Here is a 27,852-nt window from a genome sequence, read left to right as displayed (position 1 = left end):
TAAGGCTAAGGCTAATGTGAGGGGTGGCCTCAGTGTCACCCCATCAGCGGCCTAGCTGCCTGAAAAGACAAAGTAGTCCTGGCAGCAATCTTGGGGCAGCCCCGCAGTGCCTTGCGCAAGTCCTCCACAGCCCCACTGCACCTGCGCCTCCAGCCTTTCCCACTCTCCTAACCCTAACCCTAACCCTAACCCTAACCCTAAGGCTAAGGCTAAGGCTAATGTGAGGGGTGGCCTCAGTGTCACCCAATCAGCGGACTAGCTGCCGGAAAAGACAAAGTAGTCCTGGCAGCAATCTAGGGGCAGCCCCGCAGTGCCTTGCGCAAGTCCTCCACAGCCCCACTGCACCTGCGCCTCCAGCCTTTCCCACTCTCCTAACCCTAACCCTAACCCTAAGGCTAAGGCTAATGGGAGGGGTGGCCCCAGTGTCACCCCATCAGCGGCCTAGCTGCCTGAAAAGACAAAGTAGTCCTGGCAGCAATCTTGGGGCAGCCCCGCAGTGCCTTGCGCAAGTCCTCCACAGCCCCACTGCACCTGGGCCTCCAGCCTTTCCCACTCTCCTAACCCTAACCCTAACCCTAAGGCTAAGGCTAATGTGAGGGGTGGCCCCAGTGTCACCCCATCAGCGGCCTAGCTGCCTGAAAAGACAAAGTAGTCCTGGCAGCAATCTTGGGGCAGCCCCGCAGTGCCTTGCGCAAGTCCTCCACAGCCCCACTGCACCTGGGCCTCCAGCCTTTCCCACTCTCCTAACCCTAACCCTAACCCTAACCCTAACCCTAACCCTAACCCTAACCCTAAGGCTAAGGCTAAGGCTAATGTGAGGGGTGGCCTCAGTGTCACCCAATCAGCGGCCTAGCTGCCTGAAAAGACAAAGTAGTCCTGGCAGCAATCTTGGGGCAGCCCCGCAGTGCCTTGCGCAAGTCCTCCACAGCCCCACTGCACCTGCGCCTCCAGCCTTTCCCACTCTCCTAACCCTAACCCTAACCCTAACCCTAACCCTAAGGCTAAGGCTAACGTGAGGGGTGCCCCAGTGTCACCCCATCAGCGGCCTAGCTGCCTGAAAAGACAAAGTAGTCCTGGCAGCAATCTTGGGGCAGCCCCGCAGTGCCTTGCGCAAGTCCTCCACAGCCCCACTGCACCTGGGCCTCCAGCCTTTCCCACTCTCCTAACCCTAACCCTAACCCTAACCCTAACCCTAAGGCTAAGGCTAATGTGAGGGGTGGCCCCAGTGTCACCCCATCAGCGGCCTAGCTGCCTGAAAAGACAAAGTAGTCCTGGCAGCAATCTTGGGGCAGCCCCGCAGTGCCTTGCGCAAGTCCTCCACAGCCCCACTGCACCTGCGCCTCCAGCCTTTCCCACTCTCCTAACCCTAACCCTAACCCTAACCCTAACCCTAAGGCTAAGGCTAAGGCTAATGTGAGGCGTGGCCTCAGTGTCACCCCATCAGCGGCCTAGCTGCCTGAAAAGACAAAGTAGTCCTGGCAGCAATCTTGGGGCAGCCCCGCAGTGCCTTGCGCAAGTCCTCCACAGCCCCACTGCACCTGCGCCTCCAGCCTTTCCCACTCTCCTAACCCTAACCCTAACCCTAACCCTAACCCTAACCCTAACCCTAACCCTAAGGCTAAGGCTAATGTGAGGGGTGGCCTCAGTGTCACCCCATCAGCGGCCTAGCTGCCTGAAAAGACAAAGTAGTCCTGGCAGCAATCTTGGGGCAGCCCCGCAGTGCCTTGCGCAAGTCCTCCACAGCCCCACTGCACCTGGGCCTCCAGCCTTTCCCACTCTCCTAACCCTAACCCTAACCCTAACCCTAAGGCTAAGGCTAAGGCTAATGGGAGGGGTGGCCTCAGTGTCACCCCATCAGCGGCCTAGCTGCCTGAAAAGACAAAGTAGTCCTGGCAGCAATCTTGGGGCAGCCCCGCAGTGCCTTGCGCAAGTCCTCCACAGCCCCACTGCACCTGCGCCTCCAGCCTTTCCCACTCTCCTAACCCTAACCCTAATCCTAACCCTAAGGTTAAGGCTAATGTGAGGGGTGGCCCCAGTGTCACCCCATCAGCGGCCTAGCTGCCTGAAAAGACAAAGTAGTCCTGGCAGCAATCTTGGGGCAGCCCCACAGTGCCTTGCGCAAGTCCTCCACAGCCCCACTGCACCTGCGCCTCCAGCCTTTCCCACTCTCCTAACCCTAACCCTAACCCTAACCCTAAGGCTAAGGCTAAGGCTAAGGCGAATGTGAGGGGTGGCCCCAGTGTCACCCCATCAGCGGCCTAGCTGCCTGAAAAGACAAAGTAGTCCTGGCAGCAATCTTGGGGCAGCCCCACAGTGCCTTGCGCAAGTCCTCAACAGCCCCACTGCACCTGCGCCTCCAGCCTTTCCCACTCTCCTAACCCTAACCCTAACCCTAAGGCTAAGGCTAAGGCTAATGTGAGGGGTGGCCTCAGTGTCACCCCATCAGCGGCCTAGCTGCCTGAAAAGACAAAGTAGTCCTGGCAGCAATCTTGGGGCAGCCCCGCAGTGCCTTGCGCAAGTCCTCCACAGCCCCACTGCACCTGGGCCTCCAGCCTTTCCCACTCTCCTAACCCTAACCCTAACCCTAACCCTAACCCTAAGGCTAAGGCTAATGTGAGGGGTGGCCCCAGTGTCACCCCATCAGCGGCCTAGCTGCCTGAAAAGACAAAGTAGTCCTGGCAGCAATCTTGGGGCAGCCCCGCAGTGCCTTGCGCAAGTCCTCCACAGCCCCACTGCACCTGCGCCTCCAGCCTTTCCCACTCTCCTAACCCTAACCCTAACCCTAACCCTAACCCTAACCCTAAGGCTAAGGCTAATGTGAGGCGTGGCCTCAGTGTCACCCCATCAGCGGCCTAGCTGCCTGAAAAGACAAAGTAGTCCTGGCAGCAATCTTGGGGCAGCCCCGCAGTGCCTTGCGCAAGTCCTCCACAGCCCCACTGCACCTGCGCCTCCAGCCTTTCCCACTCTCCTAACCCTAACCCTAACCCTAACCCTAACCCTAACCCTAACCCTAACCCTAACCCTAAGGCTAAGGCTAATGTGAGGGGTGGCCTCAGTGTCACCCCATCAGCGGCCTAGCTGCCTGAAAAGACAAAGTAGTCCTGGCAGCAATCTTGGGGCAGCCCCGCAGTGCCTTGCGCAAGTCCTCCACAGCCCCACTGCACCTGCGCCTCCAGCCTTTCCCACTCTCCTAACCCTAACCCTAACCCTAACCCTAAGGCTAAGGCTAAGGCTAATGGGAGGGGTGGCCTCAGTGTCACCCCATCAGCGGCCTAGCTGCCTGAAAAGACAAAGTAGTCCTGGCAGCAATCTTGGGGCAGCCCCGCAGTGCCTTGCGCAAGTCCTCCACAGCCCCACTGCACCTGGGCCTCCAGCCTTTCCCACTCTCCTAACCCTAACCCTAATCCTAACCCTAAGGTTAAGGCTAATGTGAGGGGTGGCCCCAGTGTCACCCCATCAGCGGCCTAGCTGCCTGAAAAGACAAAGTAGTCCTGGCAGCAATCTTGGGGCAGCCCCACAGTGCCTTGCGCAAGTCCTCCACAGCCCCACTGCACCTGGGCCTCCAGCCTTTCCCACTCTCCTAACCCTAACCCTAACCCTAACCCTAAGGCTAAGGCTAAGGCTAAGGCTAATGTGAGGCGTGGCCCCAGTGTCACCCCATCAGCGGCCTAGCTGCCTGAAAAGACAAAGTAGTCCTGGCAGCAATCTTGGGGCAGCCCCACAGTGCCTTGCGCAAGTCCTCAACAGCCCCACTGCACCTGCGCCTCCAGCCTTTCCCACTCTCCTAACCCTAACCCTAACCCTAAGGCTAAGGCTAAGGCTAATGTGAGGGGTGGCCTCAGTGTCACCCCATCAGCGGCCTAGCTGCCTGAAAAGACAAAGTAGTCCTGGCAGCAATCTTGGGGCAGCCCCGCAGTGCCTTGCGCAAGTCCTCCACAGCCCCACTGCACCTGGGCCTCCAGCCTTTCCCACTCTCCTAACCCTAACCCTAACCCTAACCCTAACCCTAACCCTAACCCTAACCCTAAGGCTAAGGCTAATGTGAGGGGTGGCCCCAGTGTCACCCCATCAGCGGCCTAGCTGCCTGAAAAGACAAAGTAGTCCTGGCAGCAATCTTGGGGCAGCCCCGCAGTGCCTTGCGCAAGTCCTCCACAGCCCCACTGCACCTGGGCCTCCAGCCTTTCCCACTCTCCTAACCCTAACCCTAACCCTAAGGCTAAGGCTAAGGCTAATGGGAGGGGTGGCCTCAGTGTCACCCCATCAGCGGCCTAGCTGCCTGAAAAGACAAAGTAGTCCTGGCAGCAATCTTGGGGCAGCCCCGCAGTGCCTTGCGCAAGTCCTCCACAGCCCCACTGCACCTGCGCCTCCAGCCTTTCCCACTCTCCTAACCCTAACCCTAACCCTAACCCTAACCCTAAGGCTAATGTGAGGGGTGGCCCCAGTGTCACCCCATCAGCGGCCTAGCTGCCTGAAAAGACAAAGTAGTCCTGGCAGCAATCTTGGGGCAGCCCCGCAGTGCCTTGCGCAAGTCCTCCACAGCCCCACTGCACCTGCGCCTCCAGCCTTTCCCACTCTCCTAACCCTAACCCTAACCCTAAGGCTAAGGCTAAGGCTAATGTGAGGGGTGGCCCCAGTGTCACCCCATCAGCGGCCTAGCTGCCTGAAAAGACAAAGTAGTCCTGGCAGCAATCTTGGGGCAGCCCCGCAGTGCCTTGCGCAAGTCCTCCACAGCCCCACTGCACCTGGGCCTCCAGCCTTTCCCACTCTCCTAACCCTAACCCTAACCCTAACCCTAACCCTAAGGCTAAGGCTAAGGCTAATGTGAGGCGTGGCCTCAGTGTCACCCCATCAGCGGCCTAGCTGCCTGAAAAGACAAAGTAGTCCTGGCAGCAATCTTGGGGCAGCCCCGCAGTGCCTTGCGCAAGTCCTCCACAGCCCCACTGCACCTGGGCCTCCAGCCTTTCCCACTCTCCTAACCCTAACCCTAACCCTAACCCTAACCCTAACCCTAACCCTAAGGCTAAGGCTAATGTGAGGGGTGGCCTCAGTGTCACCCCATCAGCGGCCTAGCTGCCTGAAAAGACAAAGTAGTCCTGGCAGCAATCTTGGGGCAGCCCCGCAGTGCCTTGCGCAAGTCCTCCACAGCCCCACTGCACCTGCGCCTCCAGCCTTTCCCACTCTCCTAACCCTAACCCTAACCCTAACCCTAACCCTAACCCTAACCCTAACCCTAACCCTAAGGCTAAGGCTAAGGCTAATGTGAGGGGTGGCCTCAGTGTCACCCCATCAGCGGCCTAGCTGCCTGAAAAGACAAAGTAGTCCTGGCAGCAATCTTGGGGCAGCCCCGCAGTGCCTTGCGCAAGTCCTCCACAGCCCCACTGCACCTGCGCCTCCAGCCTTTCCCACTCTCCTAACCCTAACCCTAACCCTAACCCTAACCCTAACCCTAAGGCTAAGGCTAATGGGAGGGGTGGCCCCAGTGTCACCCAATCAGCGGACTAGCTGCCGGAAAAGACAAAGTAGTCCTGGCAGCAATCTAGGGGCAGCCCCGCAGTGCCTTGCGCAAGTCCTCCACAGCCCCACTGCACCTGCGCCTCCAGCCTTTCCCACTCTCCTAACCCTAACCCTAACCCTAAGGCTAAGGCTAATGTGAGGGGTGGCCCCAGTGTCACCCCATCAGCGGCCTAGCTGCCTGAAAAGACAAAGTAGTCCTGGCAGCAATCTTGGGGCAGCCCCGCAGTGCCTTGCGCAAGTCCTCCACAGCCCCACTGCACCTGCGCCTCCAGCCTTTCCCACTCTCCTAACCCTAACCCTAACCCTAACCCTAAGGCTAAGGCTAATGTGAGGGGTGGCCCCAGTGTCACCCCATCAGCGGCCTAGCTGCCTGAAAAGACAAAGTAGTCCTGGCAGCAATCTTGGGGCAGCCCCGCAGTGCCTTGCGCAAGTCCTCCACAGCCCCACTGCACCTGGGCCTCCAGCCTTTCCCACTCTCCTAACCCTAACCCTAACCCTAACCCTAACCCTAACCCTAACCCTAACCCTAAGGCTAAGGCTAATGTGAGGGGTGGCCCCAGTGTCACCCAATCAGCGGCCTAGCTGCCTGAAAAGACAAAGTAGTCCTGGCAGCAATCTTGGGGCAGCCCCGCAGTGCCTTGCGCAAGTCCTCCACAGCCCCACTGCACCTGCGCCTCCAGCCTTTCCCACTCTCCTAACCCTAACCCTAACCCTAAGGCTAAGGCTAAGGCTAATGTGAGGGGTGGCCTCAGTGTCACCCCATCAGCGGCCTAGCTGCCTGAAAAGACAAAGTAGTCCTGGCAGCAATCTTGGGGCAGCCCCGCAGTGCCTTGCGCAAGTCCTCCACAGCCCCACTGCACCTGCGCCTCCAGCCTTTCCCACTCTCCTAACCCTAACCCTAACCCTAACCCTAAGGCTAAGGCTAAGGCTAATGTGAGGGGTGGCCCCAGTGTCACCCCATCAGCGGCCTAGCTGCCTGAAAAGACAAAGTAGTCCTGGCAGCAATCTTGGGGCAGCCCCGCAGTGCCTTGCGCAAGTCCTCCACAGCCCCACTGCACCTGCGCCTCCAGCCTTTCCCACTCTCCTAACCCTAACCCTAACCCTAACCCTAACCCTAAGGCTAAGGCTAAGGCTAATGTGAGGCGTGGCCTCAGTGTCACCCCATCAGCGGCCTAGCTGCCTGAAAAGACAAAGTAGTCCTGGCAGCAATCTTGGGGCAGCCCCGCAGTGCCTTGCGCAAGTCCTCCACAGCCCCACTGCACCTGCGCCTCCAGCCTTTCCCACTCTCCTAACCCTAACCCTAACCCTAACCCTAACCCTAACCCTAACCCTAACCCTAACCCTAAGGCTAAGGCTAAGGCTAATGTGAGGGGTGGCCTCAGTGTCACCCCATCAGCGGCCTAGCTGCCTGAAAAGACAAAGTAGTCCTGGCAGCAATCTTGGGGCAGCCCCGCAGTGCCTTGCGCAAGTCCTCCACAGCCCCACTGCACCTGGGCCTCCAGCCTTTCCCACTCTCCTAACCCTAACCCTAACCCTAAGGCTAAGGCTAATGGGAGGGGTGGCCCCAGTGTCACCCCATCAGCGGCCTAGCTGCCTGAAAAGACAAAGTAGTCCTGGCAGCAATCTTGGGGCAGCCCCGCAGTGCCTTGCGCAAGTCCTCCACAGCCCCACTGCACCTGGGCCTCCAGCCTTTCCCACTCTCCTAACCCTAACCCTAACCCTAACCCTAACCCTAACCCTAAGGCTAAGGCTAAGGCTAATGTGAGGGGTGGCCTCAGTGTCACCCCATCAGCGGCCTAGCTGCCGGAAAAGACAAAGTAGTCCTGGCAGCAATCTTGGGGCAGCCCCGCAGTGCCTTGCGCAAGTCCTCCACAGCCCCACTGCACCTGCGCCTCCAGCCTTTCCCACTCTCCTAACCCTAACCCTAACCCTAACCCTAACCCTAAGGCTAAGGCTAAGGCTAATGTGAGGGGTGGCCTCAGTGTCACCCCATCAGCGGCCTAGCTGCCTGAAAAGACAAAGTAGTCCTGGCAGCAATCTTGGGGCAGCCCCGCAGTGCCTTGCGCAAGTCCTCCACAGCCAAACTGCACCTGCGCCTCCAGCCTTTCCCACTCTCCTAACCCTAACCCTAACCCTAACCCTAACCCTAACCCTAACCCTAAGGCTAAGGCTAATGTGAGGGGTGGCCCCAGTGTCACCCCATCAGCGGCCTAGCTGCCGGAAAAGACAAAGTAGTCCTGGCAGCAATCTTGGGGCAGCCCCGCAGTGCCTTGCGCAAGTCCTCCACAGCCCCACTGCACCTGCGCCTCCAGCCTTTCCCACTCTCCTAACCCTAACCCTAACCCTAACCCTAAGGCTAAGGCTAATGTGAGGGGTGGCCTCAGTGTCACCCCATCAGCGGCCTAGCTGCCTGAAAAGACAAAGTAGTCCTGGCAGCAATCTTGGGGCAGCCCCGCAGTGCCTTGCGCAAGTCCTCCACAGCCCCACTGCACTTGCGCCTCCAGCCTTTCCCACTCTCCTAACCCTAACCCTAACCCTAACCCTAACCCTAACCTTAGCCCTAAGGCTAATGTGAGGCGTGGCCCCAGTGTCACCCCATCAGCGGCCTAGCTGCCTGAAAAGACAAAGTAGTCCTGGCAGCAATCTTGGGGCAGCCCCGCAGTGCCTTGCGCAAGTCCTCCACAGCCCCACTGCACCTGCGCCTCCAGCCTTTCCCACTCTCCTAACCCTAACCCTAACCCTAACCCTAACCCTAACCCTAAGGCTAATGTGAGGGGTGGCCTCAGTGTCACCCCATCAGTGGCCTAGCTGCCTGAAAAGACAAAGTAGTCCTGGCAGCAATCTTGGGGCAGCCCCGCAGTGCCTTGCGCAAGTCCTCCACAGCCCCACTGCACCTGCGCCTCCAGCCTTTCCCACTCTCCTAACCCTAACCCTAACCCTAACCCTAACCCTAACCCTAACCCTAACCCTAACCCTAAGGCTAATGTGAGGGGTGGCCCCAGTGTCACCCCATCAGCGGCCTAGCTGCCTGAAAAGACAAAGTAGTCCTGGCAGCAATCTTGGGGCAGCCCCACAGTGCCTTGCGCAAGTCCTCCACAGCCCCACTGCACCTGCGCCTCCAGCCTTTCCCACTCTCCTAACCCTAACCCTAACCCTAACCCTAACCCTAACCCTAAGGCTAATGTGAGGGGTGGCCCCAGTGTCACCCCATCAGCGGCCTAGCTGCCTGAAAAGACAAAGTAGTCCTGGCAGCAATCTTGGGGCAGCCCCGCAGTGCCTTGCGCAAGTCCTCCACAGCCCCACTGCACCTGCGCCTCCAGCCTTTCCCACTCTCCTAACCCTAACCCTAACCCTAAGGCTAAGGCTAAGGCTAATGTGAGGCGTGGCCTCAGTGTCACCCCATCAGCGGCCTAGCTGCCTGAAAAGACAAAGTAGTCCTGGCAGCAATCTTGGGGCAGCCCCGCAGTGCCTTGCGCAAGTCCTCCACAGCCCCACTGCACCTGGGCCTCCAGCCTTTCCCACTCTCCTAACCCTAACCCTAACCCTAAGGCTAAGGCTAAGGCTAATGTGAGGGGTGGCCCCAGTGTCACCCCATCAGCGGCCTAGCTGCCTGAAAAGACAAAGTAGTCCTGGCAGCAATCTTGGGGCAGCCCCGCAGTGCCTTCTGCAATTCCTCCACAGCCTCACAGCCTCACGCACCCTCACTAAAGTTACTCTAGTGAACTTCTGCTAAAAGTAGTGAATGCATTTCTCAATATGTCTTATATGGTATGCCTTAATTATAATAGATTTTAGATTATTTTCACGGTCTGTATTATTTCCTCTTTGTAGTTTCATGCTCATGGAAAATGGTTAGAGGCTTAAGATACAGGCTACTTAAAATATAGCTCTTCAAGAAGCTACTATGCCTCCAATTAAAAGGAAAAATGTATAGTATATAGATAGAAAGATTCCAGAGATCTATTTTCAGGGTCTGTCATCAATCTGCTAGCAAATTATATTTTTATTCCCTGTTGTTCTCCATGATTAGGACAGTGTTTAGTGTTTAGTTCATAAACAAAAAAGACTGACTTAGACAAGACTTCATGCTAGAGAGATTAAAGGAACTAATTGGTGTGCCTACCTCATTGGGAGGAACTGCTCAAGAACATGTTGTCCTCATATACAGATTGCCCCTGTAAGGCTGCCAATGTCAGCAAGACCTTGGGTGCATCTGTCATGCTAGTGACTGTAGACTTAATACATTTTCTCATGTGCATTAGCACAAAAGAATTCTGTCAACTCTTTTTTGTTTTTGTGAGTTTACTGCCTTTTCTTCTTAGATTGCATAGGAACAGGAGTCTGGAGTCAGGCCAAGACAATTATTATAATCTGGTTAGATGGTCTCTTTTCTCCTATCTACAGGACCCTTTTTTGATAACTGAGTTTACACTGCAAATCTTTTTTTTTTTTTTGTTTAAGATTTCAGCTCTTCCGTGTGCTGGATAAGTCAAAGAATAACTTCCTTTAAATACCGTAGCCAAGCAAAGCAGGTTTGTGCAAATGTAAAAACAATAACTGTGTAGATTGCCATGACCTGTGTTTTTTTTTTTTTTTAATCTCTCAGTATACAAAAGTTTTCCAGATATTTTATTCAAAAGGCTTCTTCATTATGGGAGTACTCTGTGGTCCTGGTAGCTGCTTGCATTGAATTATTCACTGGTTCTCAGATTATTCAGTAACAGCTTTCTTCTCCCTACTGCTCTGAATATCACTGCAGCAGGCTCAGATGTTCAATTTTGCGCAAGAGTGATTCCACATTAAGAGCATTTACTCTCTCCAACAGATCTTGTGATCCTTCCTTTAATGGCTGCTATTGTCTTTTGCCACCTCCTATCTGTTTTTAATCTGCTTAATGTATGAGCTATCCCCCAGGTTTTCCAAAGCTGAAAGTTTATGAGACATCTTATTGTAGTAGGTCTACATGACTTGCATAAATCTACTAAAATGGTAGTCTATTGCATCCTTCTTTCAAAATCTAATAAGCATTCAACTTTGTTCCTCAGCCAGCTGGCAGACCTTTGTGGTACCACTCTAATATTATGACAAAACACTGGTGTGCCTCATGATGAGCCCCGGGATAACTAAAGAATTCAAGGCCAAGCAAAGGGCTATGCAGTGTCCTGGATGCTGTGCAGAAAAATATGTGGTGAGGACTGTAAGGAAACTTTGGGATCCCAGTGTATTCTGTTGCATTTGTGTGTGTTCTTGTTCCTTCAGGCCACATACCAGAAAAGGGTGAATAAGGGCATGAACGTTAGCGTTATTTAATGTCTTAATATTTAATGTTTTTAGGATGGTATATGGGGTTTGCATGAAAGTGTTGCTGTGGGTAGGACATGGAAGTTGAAGGAGAGTTGGTCTGGTCCTGAGAGAAACCTTAAACCTGGACGCCAATGTCACTAAAGCTCAGGAAGTAATCCTTCAAAATGGAACCCAAAACAGAGGATGCTCTCAACCAAACCAAACTATAAATGTGCTGCAAAGCTTATGTTGCAAAATGTGTGGAAGGGAAATTGATTTAATTAACACCAGATAGTGAGATTACTCTTTGCTGTGTCACTGAAAGGTAATGTTGGATTTGGTACTTGGTCAATGGAGTCCAAGTTTATCAGATGGTTAACTATTCTGAATATCTCTACTGGCCTCACCTTTTAGGATAGTGATAGTATCAGCCTGGCTGGGGGAAGTGAAGAGAGCCTGAAAACAAGAGCATTCCAGCTTTGCCATTTTCTTTGATAATATTCCCCTGTAAACTAATGTGGTCTGTAGCTGGAAAAAAGGCAATGCCATGATATTAACGAGGTAAGGGCTCCTAGTTAGTGATACTGATTTAGTTAAGCCCTGTTACCAGATAACTTTTTTGAAAAGTCTGGCAGTTAGATGTATGCAAGAACAAGCTAACCTGTTTTAGTGTGCCTGGGGGAGGGTAGAAAATTAGTATCCCGAGTGGGAAAAAGTGAGCTGTCTAAATAGACAAGAGATGTAATTCATTTCTGAATCCCCCTCTGAGACTGAACTGTTATGCACCTGCAGAATTTTGTGCATCCAGAGACAGGCAGAGTCCACTGATGCTCAGACTTAGCACTCTTCCTTTGCTTTTTTTCTCTCATTCCATCTGTTCACACAGCACCTGTATTTTTATGCCTCACTGACTCTCCATCTGTTTGTATAATCTGTATCTTTCTCCTCTGCTCAGGGCCCTTAAAATTTATAACAAAGGTAGGGAGACATTAGGAATGAATGTCTCAACATGTTCATCCTACAAAGTCTTTACACTAATGCTTTCAGCTCCTGCCTGCTGCAGTAGCTTTCTAGCTTGTCCATGCTCCTCCAGGGCAGCTTTATACTATTTCTAATGGCCCACCATCTGGTTCCAATAAGCAGTTAAATCTTATTTCACCCAGCTGTTGCTCCTGATGCAATTTGTACCCTTGTTCATGTATGTTCTCTGCTGGACAATCCTATCCAGCAGCAGGATCACTGTAGACCACTGTGACCTGGTCTGCAGCAGCCAGTGACTTTTCAGTTGGATGCTACTAAGCCTGGAAAACAATCTTTCCATTTCTGTGTTGATACTGGCCCTTAGTAAGTTTATACTCACCCTTCACCCTTCTTTCACAAAAGCCAAATTAAAAAAATAGCTGCCATTCAGTGTGAAATATAATGCTGGAAACTGGTTCCAGCAACACGTTGCTGGCTAAAAATTGCAACACGTTGAGGCTAATTAAAAAAAAAAAAAGGGAAGCATGCAAAATGACCATGACAACACGTTAAATGTAATGGACCTCCTGTTAAATGCAATGGAACCTCTCCTGTTCAGGTTCTTTCCTCTGCTATCTTGCTATGTAGTTTGTATGAAAGACAGCAGGTCAAATTTGCACTGCATTTTTATAACATGAAAGTGTATAGTCACTGCGTTTTCCTCTTATTTAACCAATATAGCTTTATTTCCATTTATTCCATGGATAGAACACTGTTTGCAATTGGAATTCTACATATTAGACAATTGTGGAATATGGCCATAAACAACAGAAAGGCCTGCCTTAATATAAGTGTAAGAAATATAAAGTATAATGAAATATTACATATTTCAGCAATCCAATAGCACTGTGAAACCTCACAATGAACTTCTGTATATGAAAAGTATATTTTAGAAAGTCTTGAGACCATGTTTAATATTTAGTATTATATCATATTCTGTAGATACTTGACCTAAATGTATAATGCTATAAAATTATTTAAAAGATCATGCCATTCATGCTGCAAGATTGTCAGTTACTGCCCACTATAGCATCAGTTCTTTTTGAGGTCCACTAGTAAATCTAATGCCTCCTTGAGCCAAGGAGGCAAATTATATCTTGTATACTGACCTTTTTTCATAGGCCTATAACATCCCTAAAACTTTTGGTCATATAGTGAGCAAAAGTGAAGCTTTAATTGCTTTCATGACTTTTATTAAAATCCCTGTAAAATATATACAGGGATAAATTAGAAATGCATTATAAGGGGTGTATTTTCTCCTGCTTAATAATCTACTATATCACTTGTTCTATATCAGTTAGACCTATCACTCACATAAAATGTTACATTATCAACAAACTGGTACTTAACCTTGACTGGAGAAACTCTTGAGATTGTGCTTTGTAAATGTTTTTGTTCACACAGGAAACTATCCAAAAATAGAGAAAAGTAAGTAGCCTTACAAACATGTTGGTTAAAAAGTCAGTGAAATTTTTGTCTCTTTAGCTTATCTTTCTTTTGTCTGCATAGTCCCATGTTGTTTCCCAATTTGTATTGTTCTGTGATCTGCCAGCAGCAGCTTTGTCCACTTGTGGGAATTTTCTGTTTCTCTCCTTGTTTCACCTAATACAGCACAAAAGACTTTGCTCTCTGATGCATATTACATAAATGCTATTAAAGTAACCCACACAGTCAAGTTCTGTGTTAAGGTGCTTCAAGATGAAAGACAAGCTAAATAAATGGAAAGTACCAAGGTCTTTAGAACCTCGGAATTTCCAGCTACATTTTAACACACACACTCTTAAATCAAGTCATACCAACAGTTAATTATAGGCTGGCACTGTAAGTATCCTAGCCAGATGAAAGGTAGCTTGTGTCCCTGCATCACGTATGCTTTGGTATTATGAGTATTTGGTTACAGCTGCTGTTGTGCTACTACTGGGAAAGTCAAGGATTAGAAAATTTGGAGTCATAGAAAAACACCACAGTTGCAAATAGTGACTCCATTGTTGTAATGCTGAAACTATGTTAAGATTATAAGTCAGCTTTTTTTCATAACTAACAGTCATAGCTCTTTTCTCACTGTAGCCCTCTGCCAATCAACTCTATCAAAATGGAAAATCTTCAAGAGTTATTATTCCAGAGGACTGAGTCTCTCTGCCATTTTTAGTTTATCATAATGCAATTCAATCTCCCACTGAATGTCACTTTGCTCATGTACGCTTTGCTTGTAACACTTTCAGTGTAACAGAATATAGTCGTTCCCACCATTTCTTAATCTTCTGCTGGTATTCAGGCCATTTTAAGAAGGTGACCCAGTATCGTTCTCTCAGGCATTCAGCTAATCTACTGCAGAAGAACTTCAAATAATTAGCTGCCTTCATCTGTTTGATTGGAGAAGACCCTTAGCTTTGTAGAAATAACCCCCACCATGCCAGAATGCCTCAGATGCAATCGGGAAAGATATGTATATATTATTAACAATTAATGCTATGAGCTCCCACTCTGTCTTTCATCTGAAGCTCTAAAGGTGCTTCAGAAGTACTGACCCTCACACCACCATTTACACAGAAGTAAATACGAAACTCATGGAGGGCATGTGATGTGCCCAAGGTCACACAGCCAAGGTCGCATGCAAGTTCTGGCTTTACGGCTTCTGTTCCAATCAGTAAGCTACAATCCCAAACAGTCAGAAAATAAACAAATAAAAATAAAAACAGGTTTTCAGTGGCCCAAGAGGACTGGCTGGAAGTGAGGTGTAAGTTCAGGAAAGATCACCAAATAACCTCATGCAGGTGTGTAAATTTGAAACTCACTTTAATTTTGTGTGGAACTATAACAGTAATGAAATGAGATTGAACTCAGATGAATAATGAGCTCTAAATTGAGAAATGGTGCGATAGTGTTTTCTGTGGTTCAATTAGTCAACCATCTGTAGTACTTTCTAGTAATAGTTTCATTGCCTGGTTTAGAAGAGATTCAAACGCCTCTGTCTGGTTTTAAAGAACACGTACGCATTACACAAGAGGCAGTGGGCACTGGGAGGACAGTGTGTGCATTTGGCGCAGGTGTGCATTGACCCATATCCAACACATCTAAGTTGAATATGAAGCCATTTTAATATGCAAATCATTAACTGGAAAAAATATTCTAGATATAACTGAATCTGCTGCTACACCATACATTTCCTTTATAACCAATATTTCATGTTAGGGAAAAATTTATCTTGAACTTGAACATCGTTTTGCATTTAGCCTCTGTTTGCATCGTTTAACCTCTCTTTGGATGTTGCCTGGTGTATTGTGGCTCAGTAGGGCCAAGCCTGTAACTGTCTTCTATCACATTATAGAAGCATTGAAATGCACTGACTCCTAACAAACAGTTCATTCTTGCTATGAGAAAATTTTATCCTCAGCAGCTTGAGTTCCTAAGGAGCTCATCCTTCATCTAGGAGGGTTTAACAAGCTATGGAACCGGCTTTTTTTTATTATACTTAGAGTGGGATGATAAGAAAAGGTATTTCTGTACTGCAGAAGTGTAGGTCTGAGGTGAGAATCAGATAACATGAAAGTTTTGAACAAGTTGGAGCAAGCTGAAGAAAGTAAAGTAAATCTGATCTGATTGTCCAAACAAGAAACAGCTCAGTCCTTAGTACTTCCTTAAATCTGATCCTTAAATCCTTTAATCCAAACAAATGGGATGGCTCTTGGCTTATCACAGCTTCCTGGAGAAGACTGAAGAGATGACAGTCCCTGCTTCAAAATGGCTAATCCTGAATTTGTTAGATTACAGGAGACAGGAAGGTCTCTCTTTTCTAGGAAAAGGGAAGGTAAACAACTGAAGGTTAGACCTGTTTTTAAGTTTTTGTTAAAAAGCCATTTTTCTAGTATCTGGAGGTTTTTGTTTGTTTTTTTTTTTTAGCATTTGCTGCCAACAACAAAAACAAATGACCCAGTGGTAATGCCTAAGGAGAGATTCTGCGTTACTTGGAGCTATCTACGGAATCACCCAACCATTGTAAATCAGTTCTCATTCCATCCACATCGATAGCGTGCAAAAGTTTGAGAACTTTAACTTTTTGATTATAAAATATCCTCCAATACTACAATACACTGTTACTCTAGGCAAGAATGTGAGCAGAAGACAGCATAAGAAAGAAGGGCTTACCTCTACCCTCCTGAGAAGTGCTGAAAGTGTCTGGTGTGCCATGTGGATGAAAATCCTGTTTGGTATATATGAAGGAACATCATTCACCTATCTCAGAAGGATGAGTTGTTGATTAAGTGCTTAGGTTTGTAGCAGGAGAAAGGGCACATACTTTAGTTCTCCATCAGACTGTTTGTTCTGGTCCAAGTGAAACAAAAGTACAGGCTGGGGGTTTCAAATTTGAGTTCTGGATGTTTTAGTGACCCATGTGAGATAATTGCAGGTTCCCTTTGATTTGCATTCCTTGTATTAACAGGGTCAGCACAAATGCAACCATTTTGGGTCCGGTGTATTGAAGGAGCATTAATGACTTCTGAATATGTAGCTCTACGTAGCCATCTCAGTGTCGCTGCTGGAGATACAGGGCTTTTCATGCAGTTCTGCTGGTGAAAGAGAAAACATTATTATTTCAGGGTTCACAATCCAGAATGACTTTCTGTCAGTGCAGATTTTTATATTGTTTAGAAGAGACCTCAGAGAATGAAATGTAGCATCTCTTGCTTGGCTCTGACTGCGCAAAGATGAGGATCCTTGCCTAATTTTTTGGTAAAAGGCTGGAAGAATTTTACACATTGCAGAAACAACAGTCAAGTCCTCAACGGCAACAACTGCTTTTGTTTTGGAAGAGCTCGTGGTTGTTATTTGCTTTACTTTACCTTTTCCTTACTGTAATTCTAAGAAGGCCTGAAATGCTGAGCAAGATTTACCTTGAATAATATAACATATTCTTACTGTAAGACCATAGAGATACAAATTCTCTCCCACACTGGCTAATAATCAGTTTCTGTTCTTCCTACATACTTTAAAATGTTTGTGTATTTCTTGGTGTTACAGAACAGTGCCTAAAGATGCTATGGCACTGTGCTGCCTGGAAACCATGCTAGAACAAAATATCTCAACAAGTGTACTTTAAGGGCCAGAGTTTCTGATCTAAAATGTACATGATGGTCAAAAGCTGAAGGAACTGATAATGAAAAAAGTTAAATCACATGAATACAATCAACATGAATACAAACTTCTTTTTGGGGTCCAGTTCCCAAATGTTAATTTCAATCGCATTTTAAACCCACACAATTCCAAATGCTCCATGCCATAAAACAGTGATGTGAATTATACTATTACAATGTCAGTCACTGTGGTAATTCAGCAAAGTCTACAGGCTCCTGGTCCTGAAATCTTAGTGATTTCAATGCTGTGAAAAAAGCTGGAATTGTTGCTGTTGTGCTTTGATGCTCTGTGAAGGGATGGTGGCAAGCAGCAGGAAACCTTAGTTTCTGGTGTTAAAACTCAGAGAGCAATGCAAATACAAAGCAACAATGTTCTGATTGAATTTTCTAAAAGAGGGGGTCTACCTTCATGTTGTTCAGAGACTAGTAAAAACAACATACATCAAGCAATTTAACTAACAGAGATGTTGCGTTGCAATTGCCTCCAATGGGAAGTCAAGCTGCTGAGCCATGCTCTCTGCTTGGGCTTAACAAAGGAGTGAAAGTCTTCAGTTGGCATTACAGACTTTTTTCTACTAACAAAATTTAGTGCTATTTAACATAATCTAGGTCATGTCTTTCACTTTTTGATAATGACAGAAAACTGGTTAAAAACCTATCACTAATTAGCTGACAGAGCCTCTCACTAGAAGGGCACTAAACCAATGTACAATCAACAAAGTGTGTTGTCTAAATTTTGTCTATTAAAACAGTATTTATTTATCTTAATATTAACCTGCCCTTGACAGACTTTCATTGACCTATTGCTCTGCTGCAGTCAGTAAATAATTTGCTCATGATTACCTGTCACTAAATAGCTGAATCATTCCACAAACAAAAGAAAAAGCGTTTTATAAGGTTGTTTTAAGATAAGGAAAGCGAGTGTCCTTCTACAGAAGTAAGTTAGTGATAAACCTGTTCTGACTGTAGGAGTGAGCATAAACTTTCCTGAAATTCTAATTTCAGTTTCCTTGTTCAAATGGCAATGAATCTGACCACCTGGGCTGCTCGAGGACTACGCTCGGACCACTCAAGTGGTGATGTTTCTATATCATAAAATTTCACCATGAATGTAAGGATAGCTAGTACTTCAATGTTGTATTTTTGTATGTGAATGATAAACTCCTTATGCATCTTTGCATTTCACCTGTCTTGACGTTAAGGGACATAGATGCTTGCAGAGCTTCAGCAGCTTATAGAACTTAAAAAGTTCTAGGCTACACATTTTTTGACACATAAAGGAAACGCTTGAAATACCAAATTGTGGAAACTTAGAGAAAAAACTGTTAATGAAAAGCTTATTAATGTTCATAATACTTAACAATATACTGTAATATATTGTAATACAAGTTTAGCAATAGCCACAATTTTACATAGTTTTAAAAAAACTATGTAAAAATTAAATACATTTTAAAACCACAGTTGATGATATACAGTATATATTTGGTTTTCATATACTGGGGTTAGGTAAACAATAATTTCCAATCATTTGTAGAGCAGTGAACTTCCTTCTAGTAAAGGACACACTGGGAAAACCTCTTGTGTGAGACAAGGTAAAATAATATACAAGAGATTATTTCCAGGGACTTTGAATGAGACTAGACTGAAATAGTCTTAGGCAGAAGGTTTGTGATTAATATATCTCACATTTAAATATAATTTAGTATTTCATTGCCTAAAACTGCATGTTAATTAATAATTAAAAAAAAAATCTGCAGGATATCCACCCATGAAAATTTTTGAAAATAATGCTTTACTGTGCTTCCCCCAAAGATATTTCTACATCCATTACAAATTAGCCTGCCTCCAAATATTATTAGATATGCACATGTAAATTTTTATTAGGTATCCACATGTATCTTTCACTGAAGCCAATGGCAGCTACAGCATTGTATTAGAATGCAAAACTGCACCCACTGTATAACACACAAGCAATGCATGCCTCTTCCCAAATAACTTAACTGAAGCAAGTTCTGACTATAGGCTGAATTACAGTTAGCTTGTGTCAGGGCACAGAAACAAACATCTGCCTACAGATCAGATTAAATTAAAGCCATGTATGTGATCAGATGCAGCACATGAGGCTATTCAGTCAATAAAGTGCCATTCCGTCATTATCATATGGCCTAGAAGCTGCAACTGAAGGTCATAACTGGATTTTCACTGTGTTGGTTGTGATTAAATATCATGACATTCCACTGAATTTTGGGTAGAAAAAGATCTGTGAGCTCTACTGGGAAATACAGCCTTTTTAAGGCAGCCATTCATTTTGGATTAGACTTCAGTTAGTTTGAATTCAGTCTGAGGATGTTTCATTTTATAGCCTGCTGCAGGCTTCGAACTGCATATAGCAGAGTCCTGTCACTGTCAAGTATCTGTGACTACTGTATATATATATATGATCCTTAGTAGCACACTTGACTTGAGAAAGGACATATTTGGAGCTATCAATGAGAAAACTGGCAGTGTTTTTATTATAGGATTCTAGCATTTCATCCCTTATCAGGAACATAAAAATGATGTCATATAGTCAATGACCTTTCCAAAATTCTGACTCCTAAATTGGGTATTTCATCTTATTGCACATTCCAGGAAGTATCAAAGTATGATAAAAATATTGTTTTTAATTTGTCTCCTAATTCTCTTTTTAACTGAAGAACATATAGTTCCAAATAAGAAAGGGAGTCCTAAAACTATATTCGTTTTGCAGTTAAAGGTCACCTTTATATTACATACTAGCAAATACAGCCTCAGTTAGATATAAGCACTGGTGAAGTCAGCAAGCAACTAAGGACATGACTCCTACGCGACCTCTTCAGCTTACTAGTCACTTAATCATACAAGGTGCTGAGCCTTGTCACCCTGGATCTAAAACACATGCTTAATTTTAAACATGTGACTCGGTCACAGAATTCTGTGAGATTACTTGTGCATAAAATTAGACACCTGTTTAAATGCTTTGCTGGATCAAAGCAAGAACGCTCAGCATTTTGCAGGGCTGAGCATTAACTGAATCTTACCTCTTTCTCCTTTCGGAGGAACTCTGGTGGATACGCGTTCATGCAGTGGGATGAGCGACAGCCTCCTCTGATTATGCTGTGAATTCAGCACTTCAAAATTTACTGTATGTGCTAGTGTTTGATAATGAAAGTAGTCCTATCCTCATTTATTTTTAGTTGCATATATTTCCAGCTATTCTGTTCCATACAGGCATTCGAGACACCATTCTTCCTGAAATTACGTTGAGGCTATTCTCAAAATAAACACCAAGTTCCTCATTGTGAAATATCCTGAGGAGAACAAAGTATAAGCGTAATGACAAGGTTAAAAAAAAAAAAAAAGAGTGGCTACCTGTAAACAGATGGTCTCTCTTTTGTGCTATCAGTGCGCCTGATGTCTGATTTTTCTGAGTTAAGCAGATTTACACCTGGTAAACATGAAACTACCTAGCATTCAGGGCTTTTTTTCACACTGGAAGTTTCCAGGAAAACATCTACATATTCACATTTTTCTTTGGTTTTCAAAATTTTGCTGACTTTTATAAAAAGAAACAAAATGTTTCTGATTAAAATTTCCTTTGGCCTAATGGAAGAATGGCAGCAGTACAGTCCTGCTAGTGTTACTTTGTTTCCCAAGTATTTTCTTAAAATTATACACAACAGACTTTAGGACCCTATAGTATGCTGGCAGCTGAATTTCAGGAATGACTGGCAGTGTTTCCATTGCAGGGGCTCCGATGATGAGAACAGCGTCTCTCTATAAGCACCATACGACAAAGCTGGTTGCTGGACTTGAAAGAGAATTGCCCAACACAAACAGGCATCTGTAAACAAATTGTAATCATCAGTGAAACTTCTTCCTCCACTCCCTTTTAGTCATACCTTAGAAGGATCTAGAGTCAAAGCCAAATAGTTCCTAGAAAGAAAGAGAGAAGCTACCTGACCCACTCATTTCCAGTATGCAAGATACCAAGTAAAATGAAATGAAAATGAAACGAAAATATTTTAAAAAATAAACAAAAACCACTTAGTCCTGGTAATTAATTACATTAAAAAAATGTTGTCTTTCTTACCACTATAGCTATAGTGATATTTCTGGTATCCTTTATTTTAGCTGCTATATATAGCTAGTAGTATTAGTCACAATGGGAATGCCGCTGTTAGAAACTATGAAGATAAGGGAGATGCAATCACACTCCTTTGTGTTTTCATGATAGTAGTACTTCAATGACTTAAATATTTGCTATAGTACTGTATTTTTCTGGGCCAGTATGGAAGGTCTAAAGGCTGTCAATGTTTATACAAAGAACTGGAGAGCTGCTTCCACAAAACAAAGTTGAAAAGTAGAGCAGAACAAAGTCCTGGCATTGCACTGACACACTTGCAGGGTGATGCTGCCATCCTGATTTGATACAACACAACAAAATCAACACAAATTAAAGTCGGAGAATCTTTACCCTTTTTATGTGGTGGCTCATTGCACACCACATCGCGGAACTTCTTTCTCTGTTGTTCTATCTCTATTGTTCAGTCCTGGGCAAAGGGTTTGCTTCTTCTCTCACTCCATAGTTTGGGTGGGCATCAAGGCCCGCTCACAAAAAGGGGAACTAATGGCCTAAGTGGGTCATTTTGAAGGTCCTTTTTTTCTTTATTTGAAATATTTTTTTTCTTTATTTTATATTTTCTTTATTTCTTTTATAGTTTTGATGCATTATTTAACTGGGCTTTTTCTGTATCTGCGTTGCTGTACAATTAGCTTGCTTCTTATGTTTGAACAGTGGTTGCTATTATTGTGTCTTTGGTGTGGCCCTTTTCTTGTCTGAAGTAACAGAAAATGGAGATCCACAGCTCCACTTGCTCCCCAAATAGCCCAGGATACACACAGCAATGTTTGGAGTCTCATGCTGCAGTTTGCAATGCATGCTCACATACATCAGGTTAGACAGACCATTCATTTTGAAGCCAGGGAGTAAATTTCCCTCAGGCAAACTTGATAGTCATATTTGAATTTCTTAACTTCCTATGAAGCACATACTACTTGGGTTGCCAACACCAGTCTGTTTTCCCTAGCCGCAGGACTGAAAAACTGGTGAATCACAGTCCTTTCTCTCTATTTTCTACTCTATCCACCCCTATCTTTCTTTCCTCACAGTGCAGAAGCTATGAAAAATCAGAGCAGAGATGTATCATTAATGTTCTTTCAAACAGAAGGCTCCTGACATCTTTCTACTCCCCTGTGGCAGAATCTCTGACTGAAAGGAAAAATCATTAGTACAAATACTAAAAAACAGGTTCCGATTCTGAGGAGTCAAGAGTGCTTTTAAATGTGTGGATTGATATTTATTAAATGCACTTGCAGACCTCAGATGGTACAGTATGGCCAAATTAATATTGCTGCTGAAGCCATCATTTCTGACCTCACCTTTTCCAGATGCTAGCTGTGTCTTAATCTTCCATTAATGCCTAAACCATATTCATTTTCCAGTAAGTAGGCCTAGTAGTCCTATAGGCAACAAATGTCATACCTAACAAATACTGCATGGTTCAGGCCACTTGGTAAAAAGAAACGGGGACAAGAATACTGTTTATGTCTTCTCATAGGACATAACCAGTAAAAAAAATACATAAGGATAACCAGGAACCCCCTTATGAAGAAAAAAGTTCCAAGAAAAACACTCTATGTCTGCAAATACCAGTTGATACTCACTTGCTGCTCATACTGTATGGATTAATATGTATGAGGCAATTGTTTTATATTTAGCTGGATTGAGTGCAAGGGTTCCAGCATTCTGGAGATGATCACTCTGAATGACTGGGTGATCCATTAAAGCATTCTGCTGACATATGTCTTTGTCCTGCCAACAGGAGGATTCTGCCAGGGTTAAGTGCCAAAATAGATTTCAATACTAAAGTTTTAACTAATTCAAGGAAATTGTTATGTAATCTTGCTGCCAAGAATAGTGCTCATGTATACTGTTACAGAGATGTGATGAAACTGATTTTATTTGTATTTGCAAAGTGCTTTGATAAAAAGTGTTATAGACTCTAGTTTATTATCATGCTAAATATGTCCTTCAGCCTTTGAACATGGATTGGATATATGCAAAATATGGTAAACAAGTTTTTCATTTAATATGAACTGAAGTAGTTTGACTAAATTCTCTGGAAGAAACAAAAGCTACAGACAATTATTTGTTATATGCAAATATATATATATAGATATAGATATAGATATATAGTTATATACAGACATGATAATTTTATATACACTCTACTATCACCCCTTGCATAACTGAGTATTTCCACTATAGTGTCTTTAGGATAAGGACAGCAGATCCAGCCTTATGTGTGTTTTACATCAGCAAGGCATCTTCATCAGTGTCTCACAGAGCAAACATTTTGCATTCAGAAAAAAAATCTCTCAGACTTCTTTAAAGACAAATTTTTGTTCCTATAGCTGTCTAGTCACTGGAAATGTGTTATTTTTTGCCCTTCTCGCAGTACAAACTAGGAAAGGTAAGCATGGAGGAAAGAAATAGCATTAAAAGCCAGGCTCAGATTTAATTGTGCAAGATGTGATAATATGAAAGTCTAGTTCATTTTGTGCCCGCATCATTTAAAGTCAAGACCAAATGCCCCACTGACCTCAGTAGATCTAGCCAATTAACTAGTAAATAACTTTTATTATTATTTAATCGTACTTCTGTGTATAAGGTCTTTCTCTGCCACAGCTACTTAAATTCTCTAAAAGCCAATAGCATGTCCCATTGTGACAACAAAAACGTAAAGAGGGAGAGTGTTGGTTACAAATAGTAATTATTTATGATGGTTAAACTATCACATAGGATAACAAAAGCGCATTCTATATGGGATTATTCAGGCAGCAACCAGAAGTCTGGTGTTGGAGAGAATAAATACATACCTATTGTTGGAATGTTGACATTTTTCCTTGGAAAAGTATTTGTCTTTAAGCCCTACCTTAAGTTGCTTGTTCAACATTTATTCTTTACCGTTATCAAATGGGAAGGTTTTAAATACAACCATTAAACTAACAAGTTGTGGCAGCCAAGTTTATGGTATATTTGAGTCTTACAGATACTTTCAGCATATGTTTACTTCCCTCAAGATAATAACATGCAGTGATTTTCCATCATTTCCCCAAACTCAGTTAGACCAGATGTCTATTGGTAAAACTGGGATGTTCCACATTTTTTCTCTCACATTTCATTTTTTAAGGAAAAACTACTATTTGCATAATGTAATTAATGCTTAGGAAATATATATCTTACACTGTTGCTCCATTCATGGGATTTTTCTAAAGCATCAGGCCAAATTAATCCTTGGTACAATATTGTGTTGGCACAATTAGTTTGGACTCCTTAATTTAATTGAAAAATGTATTCTTCTAAGGAGTTTCTCTGTCCACTCCACTTTAGCACAGAGTTCAGGGACAGTGGGAAATCCTTATAGTTTTAGCCATTATTATCTCCTTTCTTTATATAGTATATGGTTTCTTTCTTTTAATCATTGTTTTCTTCCTGGAATATGAAGAAGTTTTTCCTTGTGTAAGTAAAATAAAACCACCCTGGTTTACACTTGACTCATACAGGTACAGTTATGCAACCGTTCTTTAGCTTTTCTGGTTTTATTGCACTTAATTAAAAAGAAATGCTATTGATGCTGAGTAGTTTTACAGCTAAATTATACCTGATTAAATACAATAGTTCATTCTCCCCTACTTGCACTTTCAGTAACTAAAAGCAAGATTGTCCTGCGTGCTGGAGTGGAGGGTTTTTTTTAATTGCCAAGGTCCAGGTTTGATGAATATTTTAAATACTTTCTGTCTGTGACACTGTACACAGAATATCCACAAGAGGGAACTGTTTTACATAAAGAGGAGTTATTTCCTTGCTGTTAAAATACTGCTTTCTGGAACCAAACCATCCAGCTTTATGTCAGGCTGGCATGATTGCAAATCACCACGCTATGTTATTTGGTACCAACAGGAAAAATGCAGGTAAAAACATTGTTCATTATGTTTTGTAAATATTATTCAGCTAAATAAGTTCATTTTGAGCTTTTGTGTTGAAATATTAAATAGAACAACTAATCTTTGTTTTTTGTGTTTACTCGGAATATATTGCTCTGGGAAATGTAGCTGGAACACCTTGTTGCTCCGAAAGCTGCATGGTAGCTGCATGAAAGCTGCATGAAAGCTGCATGCTGTGCATCGCTATGCACCTGCCTTTGCCTCACTTCGGTTGTTTGCTGATGGATAAAAGGATCCTCACGTAGATGCAACACCTGCCTGAGGGGTGCTCCCCCAACCCCAGCCCCGAAACCAACAGCGACCACGGGGCAGTGCCAGGCTGGTGGCCCCGTGTGTTGCCCAGGCAGGGGTCTTGCCCAGCCACAGGCTGTCCCCAGGTGGTGGCCCGCTGCAGGGAGGCTAGGAGCTGTGGCACCATGGGCTGGCGCTTCAGGTGGCACCTCTCACAGGCAGCTTCGTTTCAGCCTGACTCGTTTTCTGCATCTAGAAATCCTCCACTTAATTCCCCTCTTGCGGTAGCCTCCTGGGAACTGGTTCATTCGGGGCATTGTGTAACGGACTATCAGCTTTCCTCTGGGATACAGTAACGTCGTGTTTTCTCACTTGAGAATACCTCTACCCTATTGTCTGATGCTGTCTCTCCTCAGAGGCCTCTGCTAATCGGTTCTTGAAAAGGAAGCCCTCTCCTGACGGGCTAGACTGGAGGGAGACACCAGGACAAACTCACAAAGTTAGACAAATGTCATTGCACAAGAGCTGGAGGTGAGAGGGTTAGGGAGTCCTGTAAAAACCTTAGAGGACTCATAAAATCTCATTTCCAACTCTCAAGTGGAAAACCAAAAATAAACAAACCCAGGACTGATGCAGAAGCATGAAGTAGTGTTCCTAAAGGTTAAGAAATTGCTCTTTCATAATGGTGGCTCTGTGAATGAGTAGTGACTAGATCAGATGGGGAAGTGTAATGCACACACAGGCTGTGGTATTTTACCCTTGGAAAGATGACAAGAGGATCCACATAATAGCCTGTGCAGACAACAGGGTTAGCAGAGCATGTGCCAAATCAAGATTAATGTGTGCGTGTACATATGTATGTATGTATATTCTCTGTTTCAACCGGAATCTAGAAAAAGCAGGAGATGACTATTCAGATTTTTTTGCTGGATTTCCCCCCACCTTCGGCGTATCGTTTTTGAAAAAAAGCAGGAAACAACTATGCAGATTTTCTCACTGGATCCCCCCCTCCCCCCCGCCCCGGGCGTGTCATTTAAAATTGCTATTTATATTTCCAAGGGTCAGTTTCGGGAACGCGCTGGGGATGCTCAACAATTTACAGCGTGTTGGTGGGGCATTTGCAGTATTTCCCCTTGTCAGCTTGAAGCAGGCAACTCTCGGCGGACGGAGGCACGCCATGGCGCCCCGATATTTATTTCACTCTCCCTCGCCGCGCTTCAAACCCAGCAACCCCCTCCGCATCCCCGGCACCTGCTGCTGCAACTCAACCGCCCGCGGCGAGAGCCGAGCGCCCGCCCCGCCCCGAGCCCGGGCGCCCCGAGCGGTCCCCGGCCCGGCGGAGCCGCCGGCCATGTCGCGCCGTGCGCCCTGTGCCGGCGAGGGCGGCGGGGGCCACACACCCGCTAACGGCTGTAACCGCCGGCGCGGGGGGTGGGGGGGGGCGCCGCGCCCCGTGACAGGCGCCGTGCGTTAGCCGCTGCGTCATGACATCCGCCAAACCAGCCCCTCGCGCGGCCGCGCCAGGGGGCCGCGCCCGCCCCCGCCCAGCGCGGCTGCGGAGACCGGTGCGCCGCGGCGGCGGCGGCAGCGATGGGGCCGTCTGCCCACCGGCGACTTGTTGGACTGGCAGCTCGGCGCCGCAGCCCGGCCCCGCCTCGCCGCTACCTGTGAAGCGCCCGGGCCCCTCGCCGCCCTCCGCCCGCTGGCCCGCGCGCCCGCTGGCCGGTGCCTCGGCGGCCCGCAGAGCGGGGCCCCGCGGCCGCGGGGCGGGAGCGCGGCGCCGCCGCTCGGCTGTCGGCATGGGGGGCCGGGAGCCCGCCTGAGGCGGCGCGGCCCCGGCGGCAGCGCGGCGTCCCGCGCCGCCCCGGCCCCTCCGCGCGGGGGCCCCCGGCCCCCGGGAGCGGGGCCGTCGCCGGCGCGTCCCCCCGACGGCAGATAGGGGCGGGGAGCCGGTGGCCGCGGTGCCTCTGCGCGCGTAGGAGCAACAGCCCGGAGAGAGAGCCGCGGCCCGGAGCGAGCGCCCGGAGGATGCGGGAGGCGGCGGCAGCACGCGCACGGATGGGCCGGCGGAGGATGAATTAGGAGCCGCAGGAGGCTGCTGCCAGCGCCGAGGGGGGGAAGAGGAGAGGAAGGGGCTGGACTTGGAAGAGGAGGAGGAGGAGGAGGAGGAGGGCGCGCGGGGGGGACCGAGTGTCGCTAATAACAAGTTAAAGACTAATAACAATAATAACAGACCACCTCCAGGAAGATCCGCGGCGGAGGCTGAGAGATCCCCGCTGAGGCCAGCGGGGTTGCAGCGCTGGGTATCTTAGAGAGAAGCTCCGAGGCATCGGCTTGTGGTGGTGGTGCTGGATGATTTTTTCTGGGGGGTGGGCGGGGTGGGCGCTGTGTATGCGGGAGGAGGAAGGGGTGGGAATTTGAGGAGGAGACTACCCTCTGATTATTATTTTTATTTTTAATTTTAAATCGTTATTATTTTCGCCGTGCAAGGAGGACGCTCGGAATTCACCGGCTTGTCGGCTCCCGAGAGGGACCCGGGGATTGTGCCGTCGCCTCTTCCCCCCCCCCCCCCCCTTTGGTTGGT

The 27,852-nt window shown here is 46.7% G+C and overlaps 1 protein-coding gene and 1 long non-coding RNA gene across 3 annotated transcripts in view; one reads left to right on the top strand and one right to left on the bottom strand.

The window, feature by feature from the left end:
• Positions 1-12,505: 12,505 nt before the first annotated feature.
• On the bottom strand, positions 12,506-27,631 carry LOC138067822 (uncharacterized). Of its 2 annotated transcripts, none has more exons than XR_011142212.1 (3): positions 27,507-27,631; positions 15,964-16,382; positions 12,506-15,610 (listed from the first exon to the last, which is right to left on the bottom strand). It is a non-coding gene; the product is annotated as an uncharacterized lncRNA (long non-coding RNA). The 2 variants fall into 2 exon arrangements; XR_011142213.1 differs by lacking the exon at positions 27,507-27,631 and adding an exon at positions 20,009-20,267.
• KCNMA1 (potassium calcium-activated channel subfamily M alpha 1) overlaps positions 27,159-27,852 on the top strand; it is a 527,317-nt gene continuing 526,623 nt past the window's right edge. Inside the window, exon 1 of the mRNA XM_068950515.1 lies at positions 27,159-27,613. The gene's annotated coding sequence lies outside the window, so the exon portion shown is untranslated. The remainder of the gene's footprint in view (positions 27,614-27,852) is intronic.

This window comes from Struthio camelus, chromosome 7 (genome assembly GCF_040807025.1).
Source record: "Struthio camelus isolate bStrCam1 chromosome 7, bStrCam1.hap1, whole genome shotgun sequence".
Lineage (NCBI taxonomy): Eukaryota > Metazoa > Chordata > Aves > Struthioniformes > Struthionidae > Struthio > Struthio camelus.
This window is presented reverse-complemented; position numbering and strand designations above follow the sequence as displayed.